This window comes from Schistocerca nitens, chromosome 4, assembly GCF_023898315.1.
Source record: "Schistocerca nitens isolate TAMUIC-IGC-003100 chromosome 4, iqSchNite1.1, whole genome shotgun sequence".
Classification (NCBI taxonomy): Eukaryota; Metazoa; Arthropoda; class Insecta; order Orthoptera; family Acrididae; genus Schistocerca; species Schistocerca nitens.
In genome coordinates this window covers 762,682,648-762,692,043 of record NC_064617.1, presented here as the reverse complement: position 1 = coordinate 762,692,043, position 9,396 = coordinate 762,682,648, and the positions used below count along the sequence as shown (strand labels likewise).

The 9,396-nt window shown below is 37.7% G+C and overlaps 1 pseudogene; it reads left to right on the top strand.

Annotated features, from left to right (window-relative positions):
- The first annotated feature begins 201 nt into the window (after positions 1-201).
- Positions 202-319, top strand: LOC126254840 (5S ribosomal RNA; annotated as a pseudogene).
- The last annotated feature ends 9,077 nt before the right edge of the window (positions 320-9,396 follow it).

Genomic DNA, 9,396 nt, shown 5'->3' with positions numbered 1-9,396 from the left:
TATGTTCAGACTGTGCATAAAGACATTGTGTACTACCTTCATTTGTATAGCGTGCATGTAGACAATTTATAACGCTGCATCAGCACTATGCCAATAGAAGACGTTAAGGGAATTCTCATCACTTTGAGGGAAATAGACGCTGAATTCTGTGCATACAGGAAAGCTTTATTTGCCAAATTACGTACAGGTGTGAAGATGAAGGCCAACGGCCTTGCTGCAGTGGTAATACCGGTTCCTGTCAGATCAACGGAGTTAAGCACTGTCGGACTAGGCTAGCACTTGGATGGGTAACCATCTGGTATGCCAAGCGCTGTTGGCAAGTGGGGCCCTCTCAGCCTTTGTGAGGCAAACTGAGGAGCTACTTGATTGACAAGTAACGGCCCTGGTCTCATAAACTGACATACGGCTGGGAGAGCAGTGTGCTGACCACATGCCCCTCCATATCTGCATCCAGTGATGCCTGCGGGCTGAGGATGACACGGCGGCCGGTCTGTACTGTTAGGCCTTTCAAGGCCTATTCGAGGAGAGGAGAGAGAAGTGGAGATGAAAAAAGAGCCTATGGATTTTGTTGATGTTGTGTATCCTATATATGACTACTAAAGAAAAACAATGTATACATTACAATGAGCTGTGTTTAATTTTTTCTATGTCTATCAAAGGCTAATAATAATAATAATAATAATAATAATAATAATAATAATAATAGTAAAGATGTTACTGTTCTCAGTATTTTCAATGCAACATCAAGAGTATGGTAGCAGCAGCAGGCTGTCTGAATCACGTCATCTTCGTCATCGTTAAATTGAATGATAAATGAAACTTTTCACATGTATGTAGGTACTCTGTAGCTTGGTTGATGACATATATTTTCCATAAAAGTCCATTGCATGGTAATACTTGATTTAGTCAGTATCACGGCAGGGTTAATGAAGCACCCTCGACATAAGGACTTTGTCGTAAATGACTGGTTCTATGTTAATGCTGAAGAAGATCAGAAGAAGAAGAAGAAGAAGAATAGGATAATATACGAGCAAATTGTAATTCCATCCAGTTGCGACATGACAAATGTTCTCATGTCACTGCTAATGCATCCAAACGGAGTCTGATTTGAGCATGGTGTGTATTTTCCAAGCACTGCCAGTTGCTGAAAAAGATACTACAAGCTGTTGATGGTGTAATGTACATGACATTCAGTCAAAGTTGTGAAATCCCCCTACCTAACCGAAAAAGTAAAGCCAAACACCATGTTCATATTTGATGATGTTGTGGAAAATCAGGATCAAATTTCTGTTTTGGTCGTCATATGGATGTTGGTGTACTTCATTTGAGTCAAACATATTGCAGAATCGTTGGTGAGGGGTAATGTCAACCTCATAATAGCAATCAAACAAAATATTTTGAAATTAAAGCTCATTTACGAAGCCCATTTGTAACTGAGATAACATTCAATGAATTTGTGGTGGTATGAGAAAATAGCTGGAATTAAACACAGTACGGGTTGCTTGTCATTGATAAACCAAGAAAACTGAATGGCGCTGGGTATAAGCGCAACTTCCAAGAGTTTCTATATATACAACTATGAAAGATGTGTGTATCTTAGTATACATCACACCATGAACATGTTAGATGCTAGGGTTACTCCTCTTGAAAAGAGGGTAAACGATGTAAGTGTAATGGCTGACGCTACGGTCGCTGGTTCGAATCCTGCCTCGGGCATGGATGTGTGTGATGTCCTTAGGTTAGTTAGGTTTAAGTAGTTCTAAGTTCTAGAGGACTGATGACCTCAAATGTTAAGTCCCATAGTTCTCAGAGCCATTTGAACCATTTGTAAAGGCTGGTAGAATTGACTTAACTATAAAGGCTGACAGAACTGGGGGAAATTTATATAAAGATACAGCTTTTGGAGCAGCCTGCTTAGTATAAAACAAGATGTCGACTTAGGATAAGGTCATTGTGGCATGGAAGGTAGTTCGAGAGAAGTTATGGCTGCTAAGGCTAGGACATTTGGATCGAGAGCATACACTGAGAGAAACTTTTAAACCAGTTATTAAATCTTTCTCAGTGAAATTACACAATGGCAACGGAGTTGCCGATTTCGTAACTACCACAGCAATAACAGGATAGACAAAATATTCAGTATGAGTAATGAGTACCCATACCTGTTAGGCATATAGCCTATAAGTTTAAAAGAAAAAGCAATGCAGATAGGCGATAAGGAATTTCAAAGAACAGCTAGTCTAACGAACTTCATTTTCCTAAATCCCTCAAAATTTGTAAATTACTCTGAAAGGTGACTACACTGAGTCACAGCGGCAGAGATTGGGCCAAAGAGTTTTATTCCGCCGCCTCCACTGGCAGTGCTTGTTCAGAAGTTGCTGTGGGCAGTGGTAGATCTGAGGTTGCCGTGGTCAGTGCTTGTTGAGAGGATGTCGATAGCAGTACTAGTTGTGAGCATGTCGTGTGTAGTTGTTCTGATGGGCTAGACAGCCGATGCTGTTCGATTGGGGATGTCGTGCATGGGGGCTTATTTAAATATAATGCAAATAGTTTTAAGTTTAGTGTCTGACTGTCTGGTTACGCAGTCTCGTAACCGGTTGGCCCTGACTAGTATTACTCCGCAATCTGACTGCGTAGAATAACAACAAAGAATGAAAGGAAATTTCCGTTAACACAATTAATTAATTAATTCCCCAGCAAATATAAAAGCTACGAAACAAAAACTACGAAACAACAAAGCACAAGTGTAACTGTTCTGTGTGTGGAAGTGTGATTCAACGTACACATCTGGCACGGTTCTTCCTCAATAAGACAAGGTATTTTAAGCACCATTTACACTGAAGTAATTATAAAAAACAGAAATACTATAATTGCACATAGAAACCAGAATTACACTCTGGTTCATGAACACAAGCCAGATGCTTTGTTGACTGAACCTGTGACCAAGAGACATTGTTAGTTAGGAAATTTGAAATAAAATAAAAAAAAAATGTTTTTTTATCTTCATATATATTGACGAAATGTACACTCTGATCAGTACAACATCCCAAATCGAACAGCATCGGCTGTCTAGCCGATCAGAACAACTACACACGACATGCTCACAACTAGTACTGCTATCGACATCCTCTCAACAAGCACTGACTACGGCAACCTCAAAACTACTACTGCCCACAGCAACTTCTGAACAAGCACTGCCAGTGGAGGCGGCGGAATAAAACTCTTTGGCCCAATCTCTGCCGCTGTGACTCAGTGTAGTCACCTTTCATATGCCCATCCTCCATGGGCTAGAATTTGATGGTACTTTGGGCAGCATTGGTGGTGAAAACACCACCAAATTCGTCCAAAGAACACAGACAAAAATAAAAGATAATATTAATAAGTAAATATCACATAACTAGATAAATTTTGGCTTTGCACTGACCCTTCAATAACCTAATATATAAAATACAGTAAGGAATACAAATGCTTGCATACATGTGGTTTTACAGAACAGTTTACACAAGTATCATGTGGTTAAACAATTCAATCAATAGCGTCAGTAATGACGAATATGTGCAAGTAAGAGTCTCATAACATTTCATAAACAGTAAATACACAAAAAATCAGTTTATACAAATATTCACATAAAATCTTGTCAATAGTTCAATAAACAAGTAGCACTCATCCAAGTAGATGACAGTTCCAGCAGTAGCACCCTGCAATGGTCAACAGGTGCAAATAGCAGTCTCATAACATTTCATCAGCAGTATTTACACAGCTCCAACAGTGGCACCCAGAAATGGCGAGCAGGCGCAGACACCAACAAGTGACATCATTTCAGTAGAAGCAGTTCCATCAGTGGCACCCAGTAATGTTGAGCAGGTGCAGACAGCAAAAAGTGACATCATTTCAGTAGAAGCAGTTCCATTAGTGGCACCCAGCAATGTTGAACAGGTGCAGACACCAACAAGTGACATTATGTCAGTAGAAGCAGTTCCATCAGTGACACCCAGCAATGTTGAGCAGGTGCAGACAGGAACAAGTGACATCATTTCAGTAGAAGCAGTTCCATTAGTGCCACCCAGCAATGTTGAACAGGTGCAGGCACCAACAAGTGACATTATGTCAGTAGAAGCAGTTCCATCAGTGGCACCCAGCAATGTTGAACAAGTGCAGGTAACAGTCCATAATATTCACTATCACTAATTAGACAGTTCATCAGAGTTCATCAGCAGAAATTAAACATTTCCAAGTGGCACCCATCAATGTTAATACGTGTAAGCATGAACAACAGTTTGAACGCACACACAATTGCTTTTACTAAATTATTATCAATGCTCTTACACTAAACATACAAATTATAACAAACACACAAATGATATCAGATAATTGTCATATTAACTATTACAATACACAAATAACAGTAAACCTATAATATTTATGGGTGTCAGTGCAAGCCACAACAAACAAGTAAAATAATATTTAGGAGATAGGTCGGTACCAATTATTTGGAATTAGGAAAGGAAAACAAACAAAACACACTTATCTTTCATCCACATTAAGAACTACTGTGTAATTGAATAGTGTTAACTGTGTAAATGCAATTCTGTCAAAATTTGATGTTCAACATGTGTATCAAGTAGTAGTGGCAACAGTGTATAACAATCAATAATAGTTAGTCAACATCATAGTCATCATGTCAAGACCAATGTTTGCCAAGCCAAATCAAAATGTACGGTTGCTGAACAACTGTGAGTGTGCCAAGATATGCATATACTTCCTCTCTCCAAAAAAAAAAGTATATACTGCTTATTGATATAAAAAAGTGTGTGTGTAGACGATCTTCCTTCCACTTGAGTGTTCTAGTCTGCCATCTTCATCCTCCTTGTTCCATATAAACCAACAAAAAAATATGCTCCTCACTTACTTTACCTCTTATCCAACAAAACTCCAATAATCATCAGCATCACATAATCTTAATACTTCAATAATACCTCTTACGTTGATACATATAAACCTTATCATCAATATCATTTACCTTACCTCTTTTCCACCAAAACTCCAATAATCATCAACTTCACACAATCTCAATACCTCAATAACACCTCTTCAATACGTCGACACATATAAACATTATCGCCAATATCATTTCACTTCTATAAGAACTCTTTCCTCTAGTCAGTCTCCTCGAACAAGTACAGATAAAATTCTAGTGCAAACTTCAATTCATTATCCCATACAATCCGAAGACATAATGTCCACACACAACCTCTGTGTATTCCACCTGACCCAAATCTTCTACTCATTATGAATTATAAAATACATTTTGGTTACCTTGTCCATCATTAAATAAAAGAAATGCATACATGACCTCTAACAGCCTTTAGTTTGAATAACTTTCAGTAAGTAAGTACGAGTACGGAGTGTGAATGATCGTAATATTTCACAGTGTGTACACCACTTCAAGAATCATGGCAAAACAAAAGCAAACATGTGGAGTATTTATTGTGTCAAGTGTCACTTGCTATTTCAATTGCTCACGAAGAATGCGGTGTAATAACTGTCAATGGTCTAAACCTAGTGTTGGTATGTCATGTCGTTAGCTTCCTTCCTATCAGCATAAATTTATACAGCTTCCATAAAACCTCCAGCTCATGTGACTTCAATGAAGTTTCTTGTAGCATCGTCGTTCATAGAATTATAGCAGTTCATTTTCTTATCTTAAAAATATAAGGCACTAAGCGTAAGCAAAACATGCAATAGCGAGTAAATATACCAGTAGAGAACAGAATGTCAACAAGTGGATGCAGCACAATCCCTACAATGAGGCTCTGCCAAGCAAACAATCTATAATTAATACCATAGCGTAACCTAAACTCTATGTTCGTACACAGTATATCAGCATTTCTATATACCAAATTAAAGAGTAGTTATGACAACAAAACAGAAATGTGTAAATATGCAATCCATACGCAAAGCAGCAAATATATATCTCACATAATAAACAGGTCATTGGCATCATATCAGCATAAGCAAATAAATGTTCATATGTAAGCTTAATAAGTAAACATGAAGGCGCAAGCAGATAAATCACAAAGTATAACTTACATACATAACCATATCAGCACAATCAATCATGTGACAATTATAATTTAAATAAATAAGCACAGCAGGCACATAATAAAAAAATGTGACATCAGTGAAAAAGCATAGCAGCCAAGCAATGCATAATAAACACAAGTAACAACCCTGTTCATTAATAAAACATTGTCAAAATCAGCAAATGTACACAAGCACGTCGCTTCACAAGTAAATTCATATAACATAAGATTTAGCACAAAGTATAAATCACGTAATCGCGAGCAGCAAATTACGTATAAAGTACATACCTAAGTAGAAATATGTTACCTGAAAAATAAACTCAATTAATAGTTACCTTTTCAGTTTATTAGTTTCTTCTTCGAAATTACATTCTTCCTGAAATTTTCTCCATAGCAAGTCCTCTTAACGTCGGACACACACAGAATTTACCTGAAGTTCTTAAATATTTTATACAACTGTATCCTGAAAAAAACTGAACGTTAATAACATAATTTATCAAGTCACTATAGCTCTATACTGAATTAATTCGGAGAAATTAGACTGTGTATTTGTTTACGGCTGTCAGTGCATTCGCACTGAGCGCTCGATCAGCTGTAGGTACGCGTGACGTAGGAAGTAATTGTTTGCGGTCAACGACTGCCTTGTGCGGCGCGCAGACTTGACTGTTGCTTTGAGTATGTGCCGCCGCCAGAACACGGCGCGATATCCTTGCATTCTCCGTGTGTTTACGTATAACTGTTAGTTTCTCAAAAGTATGTCATTCCACAAAAATTTTAACGTTCGATATATGATGTATTCCCTTAGAGCGCCGAGATTTAAGAGTTTCTACTTCGACAGTGTTATCATGAATAATTTTTCGAACCCTATATGGACCGTTATAAAGCAGAAAAAATTTGCGACACAAGCCTTTTCCTTTGTGAGACAAACGGTGAGACTTAATTAACACTTTTTGACCAACTGACAAGGTTTTTAAACGACCAGGACGTTTAGCTGATTTCTCTCTTCTAGCAGCCGCAGATGCAATATTTTGTAGAGCCAGGTTGACAACTTCAGAATGCCGCAGTTTCCGTGAAGGCGGAAAAGGAACGATTTCAGAAATGCGATTTGTCGGTGCTTTATTTTTTAATATTAATATAGGCGGTAAAGAAGTTGAATCATTAGGGAGTTCATTCAGAATGTTTTGAAAAATATGAAGATACTGATCCCATGTTCTGTGATTCTGATGACAATAAAGTCGACACAATTTATTGATTTCCTTCATCCATCTCACTGAAGCGTTAGGTTGAGGGTGAAAAAGTGAAATGAAAATTGGTTTAATCTTACGACGCCATAGAGTATGAAGCCAAATTTTAGAGCGAAACTGTGATCCATTATCTGATATAGCCTTATCAACATGACCCACTTCTTTAAGAAAATGTTTGATGAAAGCATTAGATACTGAACGAGCTGTTGCCTTGCGTAACGGTGTAAAACACACATATTTTGATGTCAATTCCACTGCTACCAAAATGTACGCAAAACCATTAGTAGAACGAACCACTGGACCGAACAAATCGACTGCAGCCATGTCCTTTAATTTCGCTGGAATGATAGGAAACAACGGTGCTCTGTGAGAAATAGTTGGCGGCTTAGCCTTTTGACATAATTTGCATTTGGCAAGAACAGATCGAATACGTTTTTCCATATTACTGAAGTAGCAATTTTCTCGTAATTTATGAAAGCATTTTCTGGGACCAAAGTGTGCATAACTGAAATGTGTGTACCAAATCAATTTATTAACCCACTCATCAGGAAAGCAAACTAACCAAACAGAGTTGTCTACCGATTTTCGTTTAAAAAGAATATAATTGCGAACTAAATAATACTGTCTAATCGCTACGCTTTCCTTTCTCCTCCACTTCTCCTTAATGTCCTTCCAGATTGGATCCTTATTTTGTTCCTTAGCGATGTCCTGGAGAGAAGACGAAATAAAATTTTCAAACGCAACACCTTGAATATACATCAAACAATAATCGTTTTCTTTGCAGTCCTCCTCAGCACTTTGTTTCAAACCCATAGGTGCACGTGATAAAGCATCAGCAACAATATTTGAAGAACCCTGTATGTAAACTATACTAAAATCAAATTCCTGTAGATACAGCGCCCATCGTGACAATCTTCCATGAGTTAATTTTGTTGACATAAGAAATTCCAGAGCTCGATGATCGGTGTAAACCTTAGTATGTCTCCCATACAAAAATGTCCGAAATTTTGTGAAAGCCCAAACAACAGCCAAGGCTTCAAGTTCCGTAATTGAATAATTCTTTTCTGATTTAGAGAGAACACGACTTCCAAATGCAATAGTTTTCTGTACTACAACGCCGTTTTCTTCTATCTCTTGAAATAAATGTGCACCTAGGCCTTTGTATGATGAGTCCGTCGCCAAATAAAAATCTTTAGATAAATCCGGATGTGAAAAAAGTGGAGCAGCAACTAAAGCATCACGAAGTTGTTCAAATTCTGATTGAGCTTCCTCATCCCAACACTAATTAGAATTCTTTCCAGATAGTTCACACAAACGAGGTGTGGCCAAATTGTCCAATGTAACAAAGTGTCTAAGAAAATTACAGACACCAAGGAAACTACGAACATCACGTTTTGTAGTAGGAACAGCATAATTACGAATAGCATCTAGTTTCTCTGGATCAGGAAGAATACCTTCTGTAGAAATAATATGACCAAGAAATTTCACCTGAGAACGACCAAATTCAGATTTTTCCATGTTCACTATAATGCCAACTCTTGCAAAAATACGTAATAATGAATCCATAATTTTGTTGTGCTCACTCCAAGAACGTTTAGCAATAAGAATATCGTCAACATATGAAGTAATATTGTCACGAAGATAAACAGATAAAATTTCGTTTAAACAGTAATTTCCGAAGTCACTTTTGGGTAAAATAGTCATATCCGATTATTCTTTACCGACTCTCTAGATAGATTGATAGTTGAAGAGTTGTTTGATAGATACAAAGAATAGTAAAAGAGTAGGCAGCGGTGCAGAAAACTAAAAGGGAAATAGCACCACTACAGCTCGGGGCCCTGTGCACGCTACGGCACATATTCACTTAGTGTAGCGAATCCTCTGAGGACTTAAACAGCCACACATAAATTCCAGTTTGTGACTTAGTGGCCAATTTGGTGGAAGTGCTTACATAAATTGATCTAACCATGAACATGGATCTATGTCATTCTTAGAATTGCGAAAGATTTTTAATTTCCGAACAGTTAAAAAGTGTTTATAGTCAAAGTTTTCGCCTCGTGGCGACAAAGACC